The sequence below is a fragment of the Hemitrygon akajei genome, chromosome 9 (genome assembly GCF_048418815.1).
Source record: "Hemitrygon akajei chromosome 9, sHemAka1.3, whole genome shotgun sequence".
In the NCBI taxonomy this organism is placed as follows: domain Eukaryota; kingdom Metazoa; phylum Chordata; class Chondrichthyes; order Myliobatiformes; family Dasyatidae; genus Hemitrygon; species Hemitrygon akajei.
Genome location: NC_133132.1, coordinates 52753795 through 52777001, shown reverse-complemented (window position 1 = coordinate 52777001; position 23207 = coordinate 52753795).

The following is a 23207-nucleotide window of genomic DNA, read 5'->3' as shown; positions in this document are numbered from 1 at the left end:
GGGTTCACGGTTTTGTTAAGACTTTGTAATTGTATCATGTGCAGATTTCATGTCCTCTCATAATGACTCGTGCAAAAGATTTCCAGTCGATACAATGTAAATGCAAGTTTTTTAAAAATTAAGGAACACGCTACAAGAATTGGTTCTGGCACCACTGCTGAAGTTGACAACCCTGGAAAGGATGTCCTGCGTTCTTCATTCGCGAGAAAAGTATTTTTAAAGTGTGCATTTAATCAGGGCCTTAACGGAGAACGCGTATTCCATGCGGCGGCTGCTGGGACCCTGGAGTCGGTGCTGTAACTGCTGTCATGAACCGTGTGCTTTATGGTGCTGCAGCGTGCTGTGGCGATCTGGGATGTACTTGCTTTACTGCAAAGAAGGCCGAAGGATGCTTGATTTGCTCAAAATCGTAAAGAGTCAGTAAAGGAAAATGAAACCGTTCCCCCTGGCAATAAGGTTGTGAACCAAAGGACAGTTATCGAAAAGTATTGGTTTAAAAAAGTGGGCATGGTGAATGAAATAAGGGGGGAGAAAAGATTGTGAGAAGTCATGATTTGGGATTGAAGACTCGATCATTCTTCTGGGCACTACCTAGCAGCCCCCCCAAAAGGGTGGAATTATTATTAGTAGGTTTGCAGCTTTGGAATGAATAACTCTTCCAGCAAAAGCTGGATGTTGTAACGATAGAATTAATTTTCTTTTGCCATTCTCATTAAGTTCTTTTCGAACTACCAAATCAGGATTTCAGGCTTTTAGCCAATCCAGAGTTTAGTTACACAAGGTAGATGAATAAGCAAGAAATACACAAATGATACAAAATAAATTTGTCTTCACGCCTCCATTTTCTTCTTTTTCTGTAATGTAAGCTTTAAGGGGGAGATATGGAAAAATTTAATTGATTCTAACTCATTTAGGCAATTGAAATGTTAGTTAAAATACCAGAATTCTGGTAATACACAGCAGGGCAAAGGTGCTGGAGGAACTTAGCAGGTCAGATATCATCAGTGGAGAGAAATGGACAGTCGACGTTTCATATGGACTGATTTGGGGAATTGCAGTCTCTTGTGCCTCCAGGGTCCAATGCGGGGGCTCCCAATCTGGGGGCCATGGACCCGTCGGTTAACAGTGGGAGTCCATGATATAAAAAAGGTTGGGAACCCCTGGTCTAGTAGGAGATAGCCATCTCAAGTCTATAGCCATTCATCAACATGATGAACTTCTTTGATCTCATTAAAAGTCTTCAACCTGAAGCCATCATCCTTGCTTCTACAAACATTCTGAATATTTCCAAAATATATATATATTTATTTTAAATTTCAGAGTCATTGTACATTGCTTTTAGATCATTTTAAGTATTTCAACAACTTACTGACTTAGTAATGGGACACAATGACAATTTCCAGTAATTCTATACAGCCTTTAGTATAGTTACAGTTGTGAGGGCATTCCACTTTATTTCAGTGGTAATTGAATTTGAATTCAATTGACTTTATTACCTACATTCTTCACATGCATGAGGAGTAAAGATGTTACGTCTCTGTCTAAATGTGCAATTTATAGTAATTTATAATAAATAATCTGTACAACAGGACAGTCAGTATAACAGAAATACAATAATATCAGCACGAATTGATCAGTCTGACGGCCTGGTGGAAGAAGTTGTCCCAGAGCCTGTCGGTCCTGGCTTTTATGCTGTGGTACTGCTTCCTGGGTCGTAACAGCTGGAACAGTTTGTGGTTGGGATGACTCAGGTCCCCAGTGATCCTCCGGGCCCTTTTTACACATGTGTCTTTGTAAATGCCCTGAAGAGTCCTGCAGTTGAGGGAAGTTCAGTTCCCATTAGAGGCAGTGATGCAGCGAGTCAGGATGCTCTCAATTGTTCCCCTATAGAAAGGTCTTAGAATTTGGGGGCCCACACCAAACTAATTCAACAGTCTGAGGTGAAAGATGTGCTGTTGTGCCTTTTTCACCACACAGCCTGTATGTACAGACCACGTGAGATCCTTGGTGATGCTTATGCCAAGGAACTTAAAGCTGTTCACCCTCTCAACCCCAGATCCATTGATGTCAATAGGAGTTAGCCGTCTCCATTCCTCCTGTAGTCCACAACCAGCTCCTTTGATTTTGCAACATTGAGGAAGAGGTTGTTTTCTTGACGCCGCTGAGTCAGACTGATGACTTCGTCTCTGTAGGCTGCCTCATTATTATTTGAGATTAGGCCAATCAGTGTAGTGTCATCAGCAAATTTAATTAGCAGATTGTAGTTCCACCTGTTAAAACTGGCACCACCTGACCACTAGGAAAAAAAGCAACATTTATAAGAAGAATGTTGATACAGATTTAGCATATATAATGTTTTTTAAGAGCTGATGATATTTGGAAATATTTTTGATTATGAGATGAATATATTTGGTTTTCTGCCAATGAGTGAGTGTCCCTATCTGCTATTGTTATCCTGCATGCTGCTAGAACTGGCTATCAGAAGAAAATCTGATTAGCCAGGGTTATGGCTAATACGGTAAATACTTAAAATTCAAAACTAATGATAAAGCACAGAAAGCATTCTAACTGGCATCATCACTGTCTGGTGGGGGGAGGGGGCACTGCACAGGATCGAAGTAAGCTGCAGAGTTGTAAACTCAGTCAGCTCCATGATGGGCACTAGCCTCCGTCGTAATCAGGACATCTTCACAGAGCAATGCCTCAAAAAGGAAGCATCCATCATTAAAGACCCCATCACCCAGGGCATGCCCTCTCCTCATAGCTACAGTCAGGGAGGAGTTTCAGAAGCTTGAAGACACACATTCAATGATTCAGGAATAGATTCTTCCCCTCTGCCATCTGATTTCTGAATGGATGTTAAAACCATAAACACTACCTCACTACTTTTTTATTTTTATTTTTTAACTACTTATTTAAAGTATTTTATATATTTACTGTAATTCACATTTTTCTCTATTATTATGTATTGCATTGTACTGCTGCCGCAAAGACAACAAATTTCACGACATATCAGAGATTACAGCGGGACATTAATAGGATGCAGAACTAGGCTGAGAAGTGGCAGATGGCGTTCAACCCAGATAAGTGTGAAGTGGTTCATTTTGGTAGGTCAAATTCGAAGACAATATAATATTAATGGTAAGACTCTTGGCAGTGTGGAGGATCAGCGAGATCTTGGGGTCTATGTCCACAAGACACTCAAAGCCACTGTGCAGGTTGACAGTGTTGTTAAGAAGGCGTATGGTGCATTGGCCTTCATCAACCATGGGATTAAGTTCAAGAGCTGTAAGTAATGTTACAGCTATATAAGACTTTGGTTAGACCCCACTTGGAGTACTGTGTTCAGTTGTGTTCACCTCGCTACATGGAAGTTATGGATACTGTAGAGAGTGCAGAGGAGATTTACAAGGATGTTGCCTGGATTGGGGAGCATGCCTTATGAGAATAGTATTGAGTGAACTCGGCCTTTTCTCCTTGGAGCGACGGAGGATGAGAGGTGACCTGATAGAGGTGTATAAGATGATGAGAGGCATTGATCGTGTAGATAGTCAGAGGCTTTTTCCCAGGGCTGAAATGGCTAACACAAGGGGGGCATAGTTTTAAGGTGGTTGGAAAAAGATACAAGGGAGATGTCAGGGTTAAGTTTTTCCACACAGAGAGTGGTGGGTGCGTGGAGTGTACTACCAGCGACAGTGGTAGAGGTGGATACAATAGGGTCTTTTAAGAGGCTCATAGATAGATACATGGAGCTTGGAAAAACAGAGGTCTATGCGGTACGGAAATTCTAGGCAGTTTCTAGAATACATGGTCGGCACAACATTGTGGGCCGAAGGGCCTGTAATGCGCTGTAGATTTCTATGTTCTAAACGCCGGTAACCTTAAGTCTGATTCTGGAATGATAAAATCTCATTTTTAACCAGAAGATACCGGGGGAGCCACCAATGGAGAGGGGAACAGTGTTGGCAATTCAAATAAGAATAGTTGTACTCTTTTTTTTAAACAGAACGGCAGCAGTATGACCTGCCATTTCCGTTCAGATAACCCTTCATCTCCCTCTCTGTTCCGGTCCATTGCAGGCAACGCTGCGGCACCCTGGCGCGTCACGTGACGGCCGCTCATCACCATTCAGAACATCGCCCCAAGTTGCGCGGCAAGGTGATTGGCTGTTGCTAGGAGATGCGAACGCGGTGTTACCACGGGGTTTCACCTACAAGTCCGGTTTCGGCAAAACCTCACCGAAAAGCGCATGCCCCTTTGTTGGCTGGTGCCCAAAATTAGTAATTAGAAAAGTAATTTAGTTTTGCAAAGCAAGCGATTTTGGTAACGTTCACAATTTATTTGTCCACTGCGTCGTCCACTTTCTTATCAGTACTTTCATCCCCGTTACCATGCGTAGATCTCTTGCAGAATTTGTAACTCATTTATGAGTGTTCGGCCAGTTATCAGATCCAATCCCAGTTATTGTTTGAATCCATGGAAAATATCACTATACGTTATGGCAGGTTTTTAGTTTGATGTTTATATTAATTCCGCGAGAGTTGTTCAAAGTTCAAAGTAAATTTATTATCATATATGCCTCCATATGCAACCCCGAGATTCATTTTATTGCGGGCATTCTCAGTAAATCTAATAACCATAATAGAAACAATAAAAGAATGCGCCAACTGGATGTACAATCAGTGCGCAAAAGACAATAAAACGTGTAAATTCAAAACATAGTAATAATAAATAAATAAGCAATAAATATCGGGAATATAAGATGAAGAGACCTTGAAAGTGAGTCGACTGCTTGTGGGAACATTTCAATCATTGGGCAAGTTAAGCTGAGTGAATAAAAAGATTCTTGTCTGGTTGGTTGCCAGTGACTAGCGGTTTCCACAGGGGTTAGTGTCGGGACAGTTTCTTTTTATGCTGTATATCAATGATTTAGATGATTGTTGCCAAGTTTGCAGATGATACAAAGATTGGTGAAGGTGCAGGTAGTGTTGAGGGAACAGGTGGGCTGCAGAAGGACTTAGATAGATTAGGAGAAAGGGCAAGAAAGAGGCAAATGAAATACAATGTTGGAAAATGCATGGTCATGCAGTTTCATAGTAGAAATAAATCTGCAGACTATTTTCTGAACGGGGAGAAAATCCAAATATCTGAGATGCAAAGGGACTTGGGAGTCCTTGTACAGAACACCCTAAAGGTTAACTTGCTGGTTGAGTCGGTGGTCAGGAAGGCAAATGCAATGTTAGAATTCATTTCAAGAGGCCTAGAATACAAGAGCAGGGATGTGATGCTGAGGCTTTATAATGCACTGGTGAGGCCTCACCTTGAGTTATGAACATTTTTGGACCTCTCATTTTAGAAAAGATGTGCTGGCATTGGAGAGGGTCCAGAGGAGGTTCACAAGAATGATTCCAGGAATGAAAGGGTTATCATACAAGGAACGTTTGATGGCTCTGGGTCTGTATTCGCTGGAATTTAGAAGGATGAGGGGCAATCTCATTGAAACCTTTTGAATGTTAAAAGGCCTGGACAGAGTAGATGTGGAAAGGATGTTTCCAATGATGGGGCAGTCTAGGACAAAAAGGCACAGCCTCATGATAGATGGGCCTTCATTTAAAACAAAGATGTGGAGAACTTCCTTTAGCCAGAGGGTGGTGAATTTGTGGAATCTGTTACCACAGGCAGCTGTGGAGGCCAGATCATTAGGTATATTTAAGGCAGAGCTTGATAGGTTCTTGATTTGACTGTATCAAAGGTTACAGGGAGAAGGCCAGGGAGTGGGGCCGAGGAGGAGAGAAAAAAGGATCAGCCATGATTGAATGGCAGAGCAGACCTGATGGGCCAAATGGCCTAACTCTGCTCCTATGTCTTATGGTCTTATTCGATATACGTACAGTATGAATATGTTGGGGTTAAAATGCAGGATATAATGTTACAGGTACTGAGAATGTACTCGAATATTTTTTAAAAACAAGTTTTTGTGTAAGCTGTGCAGGAAATCTAGAATTGTAGCTCCATGTTGAAGTGAATTCTTCACTAATTACAATTTTAGGAATAGGTCTGCTGTGGTTTAATTGAAGTACAGAACAGGTTCAAGGAACCGAATGGAAAATGCCTTTCCCATGTACAGTTCCTCACTGTCAGGTGACTTTGAACTCAAAATGCCATGTCTGTTTGCTCACTAGATATCCTTGTCACCCTTGCAAGGGGATAACATATAGTTTTATTTTGATTTTTCTTTTCATCGTACCAATGATTTAGTCATGCACTAATTATGATGTGAACACACAGAAACCAGTCCTTTAGCTCACCGTGTCCGTGCTAATCATTTTCCCCCAATATATACTAATCCCATTTTCCCACATTAGGGCTGATTCCTTGCCTTGCCTTTCTAAGTTTCTGTCTAGGGCATAGTATGCAGAAGCCTGCGAATTTGAACCACCAAGCTCAAGGGCAATTTCTATCTTACTGTATCAGACTCTTAGCCAGACCTCTCGTACACTAAGCGTTCTAATTTATCTCACTGTGGGCCTTGGATTGGATTTATCTCCATGCACCGCACTTTCTCTGTATCTTTAACACTACATATCTTCATTCTGTTTTCCTTTTTACTACCTCAATATATACACATATAGAATGATCTGTCTGACTAGCTCTCCAAGTTTTTCATTGGATATCTCATGACATTAATAAACCAGCAGCCAATTGCATCTGATTCCACTCACCACCTTCGTTTCTGATGAAGGGGCCTGAAAGGTTAATTCTGCTTTCCATCGCCACCTCACCAAGGCGCTCTAGGGAAGAAGTATTGGCACCTAAAATAGAAACAGAAAATGCTTGAAATATTCAGCAGGTCACGTTGCATCCGTGTGAGGAGAAACAGAAAAGCTCTTCTTCAGGAATGAGAAGGGGGCAAGATAAACTTATAAAGCTGCAGGAAAGAGGATGTCTCTCATCGAGTAAAAAAAAATGGGATAATCGTAGAGGCAAGGTTATCAGGTCAATGAATGTCTGGGATCAAAGGGTGAGAACACATACAAAACAAGCAAAAGAGTGGCAAAATGCCGACCAAGAGGACAAGCTGGGTATGTTGTCTACTTCCAGAGAGAAGAAACAAGAAACACACAAGCTGAGCCAATATCACACATGGATGAAGGATAGTGTTAGATGGCACTGTGGGCACGGTTAATTTCACCCTTGATGTCTGCCTTTGTGGGAAGGTGGCATCCGACGCTTCACTTTTTCCAGGGTCTTGCCGCAGATGTTGGTTGCCTGAAGGTATTGTTATACAATGGGGCAGGTTGGTAGAGGGCCTTTGTCTTGTATGCATTGAGTGTAAGGCCCATGCTTTGTGTTAGTGAGTCAACTGCATTGAGCTGACTTACATTTCTCAGAGCAAACACTTGAAATGGATGCATTGTTTGTCCTGAGCTCTGTAATGAACCTGGAAACTAGAACAGCACCACATAGGAACAAACCCTTTGGCCCATGATGTTACGCTGAGCTAACTAAACTAGTAATTAAACACCTAACTAAGCTAATCCCTACAGCCTGCACATACCTCCATTTTCCCAACGCTCACGTCGCCGTCTAAGAGCCTCTTAAACATCTCTGCTCTATTTGCCTCTACTATCACCCTTCACTGTGCATTCCTGGCACCCACCACTGTGTGCAAAACAAAATGCCCTGCTCATCTGCTTTGATTGAACTCTCCTTAAATGCATGCCCTCTACTGGTAGACATTTCCACTTTGGGAAGAAGATATTTGCTGTCTCTCTGTGCCTCTTATAATTTTATATACTTCTATCAGCTCTCCCCTCAGCCGCCGCTGCTCCAGTCTAAACAACCCAAGTCCATCCAACCTCTCTTTGTACAGTCTGATCCAGGCCGCATACTGGTAAACCTCTTCTGCACCCTCCCCCAAAGCCTCAAGTGATGGGGTTATCAGAAATGAATGCAATATTCCAGAAGCAGCCTCGCCAGAGTTTTATAAAGTTGCAACATAACTTCCTTTCTCTTGAACTCAGTGACTCGACGAATAAAAGAAAGCATGTCCTTCAGATACTAGAGAAAGAGTGCAGAGGAGATTTACAAAGATGTTGCCTGGATTGGGGAGCATGCCTTATGAAAATAGGTCGAGTGAACTTGGCCTTTTCTCCTTGGAGTGACAGAGGATGAGAGGTGACCTGATAGAGGTGTATAAGATGATGAGGGACATTCATCGTGGGGATAGTCAGAGGCTTTTCCCCAGGGCTGAAATGGTTAACACAAGGGAGCATAGTTTTAAGGTGCTTGGAAATAGGTACAGAGCAGATGTCAGGGGTAAGTTTTTCACACAGGGACTGGTGGGTGCATGGAATGCACTGCTGGTGGTAGCGGTGGAAGCGGATACAACAGGGTCTTTTAAGAGCCTCTTAGATAGGTACATGGAGCTTAGAAAAATAGAGGGCTATGCGCTAGGGAAATTCTAGGCAATTTCTAGAGTAGGTTACAAGGTCGGCACAACATTGTGGGCCGAAGGGCCTGTGATGTATTGTAGATTTCTATGCTCTATGTTCTATATGACTTCTTTAACATCCTATCATTTTCAGGAAGCTATGGATTTGGAACTATGACTGTGTGGCTAAGTACAGCTCCAGCACCATATACATGTTTGCTAATGACACCACTGTTGTGGGCTGTATCAAAAGAGGTGATGATTCAGCATGCAGGAGGGAGTTTGAAAACTTGGCTGAGTGGTGTAATAACAGCAACCTGTCATTCAATGTCAATAAGACCAAAGAACTGATAGTAGACTTCAAGAGAGGGAAACCAGAGGTGCACGAGACAGCAATCATCGGAGGATCAGAAGTGGAGTGTGGTAAACTATGTATACCTGTCTGGACACGCCCCTCTGCTGACTGCTCCTGTGGCTCCTCTCACAGACCCCTGTATAAAGGTGATTGGAGGCACTGCTCCTCCCTCAGTCTCCAAGATGTCATGGTCCCTTTTGCTGCTAATAAAAGCCTATCGTTCACCTCCCGTCTCCGAGAGTTATTGATGGTGCCTCATGGAGTGAGCCAGTAACTTTATATTCCTGGGTATCACTATCTCAGAGGACCTGTCCTGGACCTATTGTATAAATATTATTGTGAAGAAAACACAACAGTGCCTCTGCTTTCTCAGGAGTTTGAAATGTCATCGAAAACCTTGGCAAGCATCTATATGGTGGAAAGTGTGCTGACTGGAACGCCAATGCCTTTGAGTGGAAAATCCTACAAAGGGTAGTGGATTCAGCCCAGTACATCACTGGTAAAACCCTCCAAATCATTGAGCACATCTACATGAAACGTTGCTGTAAAAAAGCAGCATCCATCATTAAAGATCCTCACCACCCAGGCCATACTCTCTTGTCACCGCTGCCATCAGATAAAAGGTACGGGTGCCTCAGGACTCACACCACCAGGTTCAAGAACAGTTACTACCCCTCATCCACCAGCCTCTTGAACAAAAGGGGATAGCTACACTCATTTAAGGATTCTGTTATATTATTATTTCATGCTTGTTATTTATTGCTATTTACTTATATCTGCATTTGCACAGTTTGTTTACAGTTGACAGTTACTGTTCTATAGATTTGCTAAGTATGCCCGCAGAAAAAGAATCTCAGGGTTATTTGTGGGGACACATATGTACTCTGATAATAAATTTTACTTTGAACTTTGAGGTCAGATTGCCAGGAGGATTGGTTATGAGGAGGATAGAAGAAATGATGCAAGGATGCACTCAAAATCACTTGTGAAAAAAAGAGCTTCTGCAGCTGAGAATGAGATTACAGGATGACACGTTACCTTCCTGCTACCAGGGTCAAGAATGTCCGAGGGTGATTGCAAAACATTCTTGAGGAGAGGTCACTGTAAACGTTGCTAATGACATACTGCAGATAGAAGAAGTGACAGGGTCCTGCAAAGTGGAGATAGGGGGTTCGGTTAAACATCAGCACATTAAGGATTGTAATCTTTGGATTGCTACCTGTGTCATGTGATAGTGAGAATAAGAATAGGAAGATAGGACAAATGAATTCATGGTGCCTGTGGGAGAGTTCAGATTTCTTAGACCATTGGGATTTTTTTCCGGGGCAGAGGTGACCTGTACAAGAGGTGATGGCTTATATCCAAAATGAAGGGAGACCAAATCTCTGGTGGGAAGATTTGCTACTTGGGAGTTTTTTTAACTAGTATGACAGGGAGATAGTAGTGTAGTAGATGAGCAAGTTAAATAAATATAGAAGTTAAAGCAAACAAATTCAGTAGGCAGGAGCATGACAGGAAGCGAGGAAGGCCAGATAGGTAAACGGTTTTTATTTTAATACAAGAAGCCCGATAGGTAAGGTACAACTCAAGAGTATGGGTTGGCACATGGGATTATTATATTTCTACAGGGGCACAATTGAGAGCATCCTGACTGGCTGCATCACTGCCTGGTATGGGAACTGTATCTCCCTTAAATTGCAGGATTCTGCAGAGGGTGGTGTGGAAGTTATGTGAACTTCCCATAATTCAGGACATTTACAAGGACAGGTGTGGAAAAAGGATCCGTAGGATCATAGGGGACCCAAGCCATCCCAAACACAATCTATTCCAGCTGCTACCATCCGGGAAGCGGTACCACAGCATTAAAGCCAAGACCTCCAGGCTCCGGGACAGCTTCTTCCACCAGGCCATCAGACTGATGAACTCACGCTGATCTGAGTGTACTCTATATTACATTGACTGTTCTATTTACTATAAATTATTATAAATTACTATGATTGCACATTGCACATTTAGATGGAGACGTAACAAAGATTTTTACTCCTCATGTATGTGAAGGTGTAAGAAATAAAGTCAATTCAATACCATAGTTATTACAAAAACACGATTAAACAATGAGCAGGTCTGTCACCTTGATGTTCCGCTGTAAAGATGGTACAAGCATGATAAAGATGGAGGTAAGAGACAAGGGGGATCACAATATTGATTCGGGCGAATATCATGACATTATAATGACATGAGGATATTCCTTGAAGTATGTCAAGTGAGGTTATATGGGTAGAACTTAGAAACAAGAAAGGTGTGATCATTATAACAGGATTATACCAGAACCCCATCCCAATAATCCACAGGAATTAGGAGAACAAATATGTTGGGATGTTGCAGATAGGTTGTGGCAGTAATGGGTTTGTAATAGTAGGTGATTTTGACTTCCCTGATACAGTATTGACTGGAACTGTCAAGGTGCTAAGGGCTTGGATGGGGTGTCCAGGAATGTTTTCTAAAGCAATATGTACAGTAGATGACCCTACTACAGGGGGACAAAACCCAAAACAATCTCTTAAGAAATGAGGATGGGCAGGTGGCTGATGTGTCAGTGGGGAAGGACTTTGGGACCAGTGACCATATTTCTATTAGTTGCAAGGCTGTTATGGAAATAGATAGAACTGGTCCATATCCATCTAACCCTTTCCTATTCATATACCTGTCCAAGTTCCTTTCGAATGCTGTTAATCAGTTCAACTACTTTCTCTGGCAGTTCATTCCAGATACAGACCACCCTCTGGGTGAAAAAGTTGGCCCTTGGCTTCTTAGTAAATCTCTCCCCTCTCACTCTAATTCTTGATTACACAAACCTGGGAAAAGAACTGTGTGCCTTCACCCTATCAATGTCCTTCATAATTTTATACACCACTATAATATCTCCCCTCATTCTCTTGTGCTCCAAGTCCCAACCTTTTCAGCCATTCTCCTTAACTCAAATCCTAGTGTTTAATTGTAGCCAATGAGGGGAAAGTTAGTGGTCAGGGTAGCCAGGAGTGCAGCAAAGGGGAAGGAAAGATCACTGGTTTCCATGCAAGAGGCTTAATAGATAAGGCAGATGAACCCCAACTGTGGATTGCCACTGGGAACAGGGATAATGTTGCCATAACCGAAATGTGGCTGAAAGAAGGACAGGACTGGTGTTCCAGGGTACAGATGCTAAGGTAAGAGAGGAAGAAGAGTTGCCTTTTTGATGATGGAGGATGCAACAACTGTGTTTTGAGAGAATATTCTTGGGGGAGTCATCAGGTGAAGCTATGAAACAAAAAAAGGATAGATGCTATGTTGGGACTGTATTGTGGGAATGACTTCCTCCCCCCACCAAATTGTCAATGGAAATTAGAGGAGCAGTCATATAGAGAGATTGCATGTACAGTAATTGTAATTAGTGAAATGTTTTTTACTTTACTCTTATTGATTGTGGGTGGCAGGGCGGAGATATATCTCCACCAAAGGAAGTGTAAGACACTCTTTCCTTCTGCTAGCCTGTAGGTCACCGCTGGGCAAGGTGCAGCACCTGCTTAGCTCTCCTTCCTCTCCCCCATCCTGATCGAGGTCACGTGAAGCCATGGAAGCAGGTGGTGGATGGTCGTATGAGCTGTCGGTGCATATCACAAGTCCTGATTATGCCACCACTGACATCAGGCAAACAATCTCTGAGGAGTATGGATAATGGCTGGGGTCCCCTGTCTTGTAAAGACACTGCCCAGAAGAAGGCAAGGGAACACAACTCTGGACCTCCTTTTGAGGAATGATGTAGGGCAAGTGACAGAAGTCTTAGTTGGGGAGCACTTAGCATCCTGTGACCATAATTCTATTATTTTTAAGATAGTTATGGAGAAAGATTGGAAGTGGTCTACAGGTCAAGGTCCTAAACTGGAGCAGGGCCAGTTTTGAAGTTATTAGGTGGGATTTTGCAGAGGTCAATTGAGTGGGACCATTTTCTGGTAAAAGGACAACTGGCAAGTGAGGGACTTATAAAATGTCATTATCAAGAGTCCAAGAAAAGCATGCTCCTGCAAGGGTGAAGAGCAGACCTGGTAAGTTTAGTTGAACCATGGCTGATGATGTTCTGGTTAGGAAAAGTAGACATACATTTCTGCATCCTACATAGAGAGAGTTAAGTGCACCAAGTTCCTGGGAGTTCACATCACAGATCACCTCACCTGATCTCTTAACATCACCTCTCTGAACAAGAAGGCACAGCACTTCTAAGAAGATTGAGGCAAGCAAGGCTCCCACCCCCCTCCCTCCATCGTAACTGTGTTTTACAGGAGGACCACTGAGAACATCCTGAGAAGTTGCATCCCCATCAAGTATGGGAACAGCAGTTAACTAAATTGAAACAGATTATGAATAGGATCGAACAGCTTAAGTCAAAAATAATTTTTCTTCAAGAAACCCATCTGACAGTTTCAGATATTAAAATGGTACGGAATGGATGGCCTGGCCAAGTAATATATGCAACATACAACTATGTTAGAGGTGTACTTATTCTTATTCATAGAATGATACCATTTCAAATTATGAAAACACTCCAAGACTCAGCCGGAAGGTATGTTATTACGCAAGGTAATATCCCCTCTTTCACATTAAACCTAGTCAGTATATATGGCCCAAATGAGGACAATCCTAAATTTTTTGAAGATTTCTTCCCTACTTTGTCCACTTTACAAGGCTTTTATATCATTGGAGGAGACTTTAATTGCACTTTAAACCCAGTAATGGATCGCTCTACAGGCTGTGATACCTATAAGACACCAACTAGAAAATTACTAAAATAATACGTTGTGGATATAGATTTGGTTGAAGTATGGAGAGAACAGAATCCTGGCAAAATAGAATACTCTTGCCATTCAAGTATATGTAAATCTCATTCTCGTATTGATTATGTTCTTGTCTCAGGAGAGCTCTTATCAAAGATTAAAAGTTGCTGGTATGATAGCATAGTAATAAGCGACCATGCTGCTATTTCTTTAAATGTTCATATAGAGAAATTTATTCACAGTCCCCCTAACTGGCAATTTCAGGTGAGATGGCTAAAAACCCAGACTTTATTAAATTTGTGGGAGCTAGGATAGATACAGTAGTTATTTTGAGTTATATACAGATCAGACTAGTGCCAGCACGAGATGGGAGGTGTTCAAGGCATATATTAGAGGAGAAATCATCAGTTATACAAGCTCCAAGTCCAAACAACAAAAAATAAACTTTGGAAAAACAAAAAAAGATCTGCTACTTTTGAGAGCCAAATATAATAAATTATCTGCTGATAAAGCTGCAAAAAGTTTAATGTGTCTGAAGCAATCTTATTATGATCAAGGAGAAAAAACTGGGAAACTTGGCATGGAGAATTAAAAAAATACAGTCTGATAGAGCAATTAACAGTATAGTAACCTCTTCAGGAAACCTAGCAGTAGACCCATTGGAAATTAATAACAGTTTTAGAGAATCTTATGAACATTTATATAGATCAGAATGCCCCCAATCTTCAGAAGAACGGGACATATTTCTTGATCAGTTTCAATTCCAGACACTGACAGAAGATGCAAAAAAGGAGTTAGATAGAGGTTTAACAATTGAAGAGTTATCACAGGCTATCCAAAATACTAACAGTGGTAAAATGCCAGGGCCTGATGGAGTATCAATTGAATTCTACAAAACACTTCAAGAATAATTACTAGTCCCACTCTTAAATATGTATGATGAATCTTACCGGAATAAAACTCTCCCACCCTCTTTAAGGCTGGCAATGATGACGCTGATCTTGAAACCAGGCAAACCTCCTACAGAATGTGCCTCATTTAGACTGATAAGGCTAATTGGATCGGACACAAAAATACTTTGTAAAGCCTTAGCAAGAAGATTGGATCTTTGTATCCCACATCTAGTTCATAATGATCAGAATGGTTTTGTGCAAAAACCCAAGGATTCCATATTAGAAGAGTTCTTAACATAATTCATGAAAAATTTGACACCAAAGATACAGCAGTATTATCACTGGATGCTTGGCAGGCCTTCGATAGAATAGAATGGCCATATTTATTTAGATAGATAGATAGATAGATAGATACTTTATTCATCCCCATGGGGAAATTCAACTTTTTTTCCAATGTCCCATACACTTGTTGTAGCAAAACTAATTACATACAATACTTAACTCAGTAAAAAATATGATATGCATCTAAATCACTATCTCAAAAAGCATTAATAATAGCTTTTAAAAAGTTCTTAAGTCCTGGCGGTTGAATTGTAAAGCCTAATGGCATTGGGGAGTATTGACCTCTTCATCCTGTCTGAGGAGCATTGCATCGATAGTAACCTGTCCCTGAAACTGCTTCTCTGTCTCTGGATGGTGCTATGTAGAGGATGTTCAGAGTTTTCCATAATTGACCGTAGCCTACTGAGCGCCCTTCGCTCAGCTACCGATGTTAAACTCTCCAGTACTTCGCCCACGACAGAGCCCGCCTTCCTTACCAGCTTATTAAGACGTGAGGCGTCCCTCTTCTTAATGCTTCCTCCCCAACACGCCACCACAAAGAAGAGGGCGCTCTCCACAACTGACCTATAGAACATCTTCAGCATCTCACTACAGACATTGAATGACGCCAACCTTCTAAGGTAGTACAGTCGACTCTGTGCCTTCCTGCACAAGGCATCTGTGTTGGCAGTCCAGTCTAGCTTCTCGTCTAACTGTACTCCCAGATACTTGTAGGTCTTAACCTGCTCCACACATTCTCCATTAATGATCACTGGCTCCATATGAGGCCTAGATCTCCTAAAGTCCACCACCATCTCCTTGGTCTTGGTGATATTGAGACGCAGGTAGTTTGAGTTGCACCATATCACAAAGTCCTGTATCAGTGTTAGTGTATTGCCTAGATTTGGATTTGGAAAGAACTTCCGTAAATAGATTCAGATTTTATATACAAACCCAATAGCCAGTGTCTTAACAAATAGTATAGTTTCTAAACCAGTCACCTTGGAGTGATCTACTCGCCAGGGATGTCCTTTGCCACCGATGTTGTTTATACTGGCCATAGAACCCCTGGCTGTGGCAATAAGAATGCAAACAGGCCAGTCGGGCATCCAGCTAAGAGAACAGGAACATAGAATATCCTTATATGCTGACAACATGATTCTTTTTTAAACAAATTTATCCATCAATATTCCAAACTTAATGCAACAGATTGAATTGTTTGGGCAGTTCTCTGGTTATAACATTAACAACTCAAAATTATCAATACTATTTTTGAACAAAGAAGAAAGACTGAAACCAGTCATAAAAACCCCATTTATAAATGCAAAGTAAGGATTTACCTACCTCGGTGTCAAAATTACCCCTTAAATTAAAACGATCGTCCCAACAAACTATGACCCACTAGTGGACTAAGTGAAAGAGATGTTGGATGGATGGATAACAATGCCCATATCAATGACTGCCCGTATAAACATGATCAAAATTAATATATCACCAAAATTTCTATACCTCTTTCGATCACTTCCTCTCCCACTACCAAAATCATTTTTTTGATAAGCTTAATAGTATTGTTAGTAAATTCATTTGGAATAATAAAAAATCTAGACTGAGACTTGGGCTGTTACACCTGCCTTATGAAAGGGGAGGGCCACGTGTGGTGAACTACATATACCTGTCTGGACACGCCCCCCCTGCTGATTGCTCCTGTGGCTCCTCCCACGGACCCTGGTATAAAGGCGATTGGAGACACAGCCCCGGTCTCAGTCTCCAGGATGTAGTGTGGTGGTCAATTGCTGCTTGTTCTTTCTTCCAGCCAATAAAAGCCTACATCTCGCCTCACGTCTCCGAGAGTTATTGATGGTGCATCACCACGGCTCCCAAACCTGAAATGGTGTTATTGGTCTGCTCAGTTACGTTCTGCAATGTTTTATTTCTCAATGGAGGCCCTTCCAGCCTGGGTGAATATTGAACAGGCATCAGTACCAAACCTCCCATTATAGCTCTACCTATACTCTGCAGACCCGAGAAATCTGAACAGAACAACCGAGAACCCTTTCCTCAAAAATACTATTGACATCAGCATATTAAAGATACTCCTCCCATCTCCTGCTTCTCCCCAGTATGGGGCAGTACATACTTCAAGGCAGGAAGAGCAGATGGTGGTTTCAGAATCTGGGCAGACAAAGGTGTGCAGAAAATAGAGGACCTTTATATGAATGGTAATCTTATTACGTTTGATCAATTATGTCAGACATACCATATTCCTAAAAACACTTTTTTAAATATTTGCAACTGAGACATTTCATACTATCAAAATATAAGCATTTAATATCTGAACCACCACTATCACATCTTGAAAATCTTACTCTTCTAAACCTAAAGGGGAGGAGTTGGATTTCTTTATTCTATACAGCTTTGATGTCATATGATAAGGAGTCCACCATTGACAGTCTGGAGGCATGGAGGCTGGATGTTCAAGAGGACATACAAGAAACTGAATGGGAAATGGCACGCTTAAAAGCCCAAAAACAATCGATTAATACAGGAATGAAGCTATTACAATATAAATGGTTAATGAGAATTTACATTACCCCAGTCAAACTGAACTGTTGGACCCCTGACATCTGGACACTTGTGGTAAATGTTTGGAAGAAATGGGTACTCTGTTTCACTGTGTATGGGACTGTCCAAAATTTTAAAAATACTGGAAAACAGTTGTTCAGACTATATCTGAGATTGTAGGAGTAAAGGTACCTCACCAAGTAAAATGTGTATACTGGGTATATATTCAAAGAACTTTACTGTTAGTCCAAAACAGTGAACTTTAATTGACTTTGTACTCCTACAGGCCAGGAGGATGATAGCTTTATCTTGGAGAAAAATGGATATACCTTCGATACATGTAAGGGTGAAGGAGATGGCATCTTGTATTATATTGGAGAGACTGACTTACCTAACCAGGGGAAGGGCAGAAGAATTTGAAAATGTGTAGAAACCTTTATTGGAGTTTCTTGGACATCAAGGTGATTGTGAAAAACATGAGGACATGTCTCACTATTTAGTTTAATTATTATTGTTTTTTTGTATATGTGAAATATATGTAAAATTCAATAAAAATATTGTTTTTTAAAAAATGTATGGGAACAGCCGAGCATCAGACCAGAAGTCCCTAAAAAAGACTGTGATCACAGCTGAGGGGATCATATGGGATCTTCCAACCATTCAGTGGGGACATTTATCAGGAGTGCTGCAAATAAAGGGCCCTTAGTATTATTAAGGATCCCACACATCCATCCAGCATCCTCATTGACTTTCTACCATTAGGCAGGAGACTCCGATGCATAAAAACAAGAATGGTTAGAATGAGAAACAGTTTCTTTCCCCAGCCTATTAAGTTTCTGAACTCCCTGCCGCATCATATTCAAAGTGTCACTTGGTTAATCTGTTCTGCATGTTAACAATATTTAATATTAATGCACTTTAGTTTGTTATTTAAATGTGATTCATCTGTAGATGTTATCCTTGCCTTCATAAGTCATCATGTGTAATGTGTGTTATGTGTCCTACTGTGCTTTACACCCTGGTTTAGAGAACATTGTCTCGGTTCTATATACGTCATATGGTTATATACATACATATAGTTAAATGAGAATAACTTGACTTAATACAGAGGAATTAGGCAATCAGGAGCAAGTGAATACCTCAATGATGAATGTAAAAGTACACTTGAGAGAAATAAGGAAGTTACAAAAAAATATGAGATGGATCTGGCAGGCAGAGTTAAGGATAACACCAAGAGGTTTTATAAGTTTATTAAAAGATTGGCTAGGAAGGAAATAGGACCTGTAAAGATCAACATGGTCATCTATCTGTGGAGAAATGGATGAGATTTTTAATGAACAGTTTTCTCCAGATTTTACTGAAGAGAAATTATGTTTGCTAAAGAATTGAAGGAAATAAGTAATGATATCTTGGACCGCATGCAAATTACCGAGGAGATATTGGTGGCTTTAAAGCTAATTAGGTTGGATGAACCTCCAGTTCCTTGAACCTTGGATCTTGTGGGAAGCTAGGGAAGAAAGTGTGGAGACTCTTACACAGATATTTGCTTCACCTATGAAATGAAATGCTTGAAGACTAGGGGTAGCTAATGTTGTACTGTTATTTAAAAGCAGCAAACTGAAGCCAGGGAACTACAGGCCAGTGAGTTTAACATCAATAGTGCTTAAGCAACAGGAGTGAATTCTGTGGGATAGGATCTATCAGCATTGGCCAGACAAAGTTTGAATAGGGATGGTAAGCACAGCTTTGTTCATGGAAAATTACATTTGACAGATCTTTTAGAGATTGGTTGAAGGTAGGGCACAAGACATTGTCCATACAAATTTCAACAGGCTAGTCAAGAAGCTTAGATTGCATGGGATCCAGGCAGAGATGCTAATTGGTTTCATAATTAGCTGAACAGCAGGAAGCCGTACTGGTTTAACACACATAAAATCCTGATGAAATTTAGCAAGTCAGGTAGCATCTACAGAGGGGAATAAACAGTTATCATTTTAATCCGAGACCTTTTGTCAGGTCTGGAAAGAAATGGGGTAGACAAATAACAAACAGGAGAAAATCTGCAAATGCTGGAACAACTCAGCAGGCCAGTCAGCATCTATGGAAAAAGGTACAGTCAATGTTTTGGGCCAAAACCCTTCAGTAGGACTGGAGAAAAAATGCTGAGGAGTGGATTTAAAAGGTGGTGGGGGGAGGGGGAGGGAGATACTCCAGGTTATAGGTGAAACCTGGAGGGGAAGGGATGAAGTAAAGAGCTGGGAAGTTGATGAAAGAGACAGAGGGTCATGGAAGAAAGAAAAAGGGTGGAGGAGCACCAGAGGGAGGTGATGGGCAGGCACAAAAGATGTGAGGGGGTAAAAGAGGATGGGAACTGGTGGGGGGGGGAATGGCAGTGGTGGTTGGGGGCATTACCAGAAGTTTGAGAAATCGATGTTCATGCCATCAGGTTGGAGGCTACCCAAATGGTATACAAGGTGTTGTTACTCAAACCTAAGTGTGGCCTTATCAGGACAGTGGAGGAGGCCATAGTAGAATGGGAATGGGAAATGGAATTAAATTGGGTGGCCACTGGGAGATCCTGTTCATTCTGGTGGATGGAGTGGAGATGTTCAGTGAAGTGGTCTTCCAATCTACGTTGGGTCTCACTGATACACAGGAAGCCACACCAGAAGCACCAGACACAGTAAATGACCCCAACAAGCTGTCAGGTGATTAGTGAAACTGGGTAAGGTGAAGGTGGGTAGAGAAGGGGGAGGAGGAGATGAAGCGATAAGCTAGGAGGTGATTAGTGGAAAAAGTGAAATCCTTGGGGAGGGATGTCTGGGGGATCCAAGTGTCCCAGGAAGTATTAAAGGAGTTGGAAGAGTTGGGGGTTGGGTATGGAGATTATATGGGAAATCGAGAGGGAGGGGTGAAGATTCCTTGGAAAGTGATGGGGAGGGAGGGTGAAGATTCCTTGGGAAGTGATGGAGAGGAATAGGTGAAAATGTGTGCGTAGGCCTCGATAGGCCACGTGTGCTTTAGTCTCGATAGACCATGGATTTGCGCCTTGGAAACTTTCCTGGGCAAGGTTTTTTTTATGGAAGACCGGCAGTTGCCTATGCTGCAAGTCTCCCCTTTCCACGCCACCAATGTTGTCCAAGAGCTCAAGGCACACACGCAGCCTCAGCCAAGGCTTGAACTAGCGATCTTCAGGTCACTAGACCAATGCCTTAACCACTTGGCCACATGCCAGCACAGGTGAAAATACTGTAACTGTATCTCATTATTCTGAAAGAAAACCAACAGTATGCATGAAATTTGAGTGTTATATGGCAGAAATGAGTGTCACTATTATTATGGAAAAGGTGCTTGGGAAGCTGAAAGGTCTGAAGGTAAATCTGGACCAGGTGGACTACAACCCAGCATTTTGAAAAGGTAGCTGAAAAGATGATTGAAGCAGTAGTAGTGATCTTTCAAGAATCACTAGATTACAAGATGGTTCCAGAGAACTGGATAATTGCAAATGTCATAAGAATATAAATAGGAGGAGGAGTAGGCCATCCGGCCCATCAAGCCTGCTCTGTCATTCAATAAGATCATGGCTAATCTGACCATGGACTCATCTCCACCTACCTGCACTTTCCCCATAACCCTTAATTCCTCTACTATGCAAAAATCTACCCAACCTTGTCTTAAATATATTTACTGAGGTAGCCTCCACTGGTTCAGTGGGGAGATAATTCCAGATTCACACTCACTGAGAAAAGCAGTTCCTCCTCATCGCCATACTGGATTTACTCCCGCCAATCTTAAGGCTATGTTCTAGTCTCACCTACCAGTGGAAACAACTTTTCTGCCTCTGTCTTATATATCCCTTTCATAATTTTATGTTTCTATACAATTTCTCATCCTTCTGAATTCCAGTGAGTACAGTTCCAGGTGACTCAATCTCTCCTCATAGTCAAAACCCCTCATATCACTCTACTCCTCCAAGGGAGAGAGGCAAAGAAAGGAAATTTATAGGCCAGGTAGCCTGACTTCAGTGGTTGGGAAGATGTTGGAGTCCATTATTAAGGATGTGGTTTTGGGTACTTAGAGGCACATGATAAAGTAGGCAAAAGTCACCTTAAAGGGGAATCTTACCTGACAAATCTGGTTGGAATTCTTTGAGGAACTAAAAGTCAGGATTGTCAGTGAATGTTGTTTATTTGGATTGTCAGAAGGCATTTGACAAGGTGCTGCACATGAGCCCATTGTAGTACAGGAAAGATACTAACATGGATAAAAGTTTGGATGACTCTCAGGCAAAGATTCAGAATAAAGAGGGCCTATTCTGGTTAGCTGTTGGTGACAAGTGGTGTTCATCAAGGTTGCTTTTGGGACCACTTCTTTTCGGATATATGTCAACATCTGAATGACAGAATTGATGGCATTACGGCCAAGCTTGCCTATGATATAAAGATAGGTGGAGGGGCAGGTAGTGTTTAGGAAGCAGGGAGTTAGCAGGAGGACTTTGACAGATTGGGGAAATGGGCAAAGAAGTGGCAGATGGAATATAGTACAGGGAAGTGCATAGTCATGCACATTGGCAGAAAGAATAAAGGCTTAATTTTCTAAGTGGGAAACTCAGAGTTGCAAAGAGATTTGAGAGTCTTTGTGCAGGATCCTGAAAAGGTACAGGTTGAGCTAGTGTTCAGGAAAGCAAATGCAAAGTTAGCATTCATTTTCAGAGGAAGAGAATATAGGAGAAAGGATGTGATGCTCAGTCTTTAAAAAGCATTGGTCAGACTACACTTGGAGTATTGTTAGCAGTTTTGGGCCCCTATTGAAGAAAAGATATACTGGTATTGGAGAGGGCCAAGTCATTGAGTATATTTAAAGAAAAGGTTAATAGGTTCTTGGGTAGTCAGGGCGTCAAAAGTTACAGGGTGAAGGTAGAAGAACGTGGTTGAGAAAGGTAATACTCGCATGCCTTCTGGCAAACTCTAGCCAGATTTCATGAGACCCCCCCCCCCACCATGACTTTCTCTTTGCCACTCTCCCATAAAGCTGTGACAGTTGTTGGTTGCGTAGTCTCTCCCATCTCAGCCACTGAAGCTTGTAACTCCTCCCCAATTGTCATAGGTCTCTTGTTGGCCTCCCTCACTAGTCCCCTTGAATAGTCATTCAGTTTTTGAGGTAGATTTTCCAGGCAGATTACAGCGATGCCATATTCTTTCCATTTCTTTATGATTGGCTTAACTCCAAGGGATATTCAGTAACTTGGGAAATTGTCTTGTATCCATCTCCTGACTTGTGCTTTTCAATAACCTTTTCACGGAGTTTCTTGAAATGTTCCCTTTGTCTTCATGGTGTAGTTTTTGCCAGGATACTGACTCACCAGCAGTTGGACCTTCCTGATGCAGGTGTATTTTTACTACAATTAAAGAAATGCCTTGACAGTACACAGGTATCCAAAAACCGATCTCCATTTAATTGATTGTGACTTCTGCACCAGTTGGGTGGACCAGTGATGATTTAGTGCGTCATATTAAAGGGGGGGGGGGTTGAATACTTATTGCAATCAATTATTGTTTTATAACTGTAATTATTTCAATCACTTTGTAGAGATGTGTTTTCACTTTGACACGAGAGTCTTTTTCTGTTGATCAGTGTCAAAAAGCCAAATTAAATCCACTGTGATTTAATGTTGCACAACAATAAAACATGAAAACTTCCAAGGGAGGTGAATACTTTTTATAGGCACTGTACATTAAAAGACTTACAACATTCACAAAAAAATTAAAGAATATTCAGTAATGAACAGCTAACCAATTAATGGAGATAGAGCAGTACAGCACAGGAACAGGCCC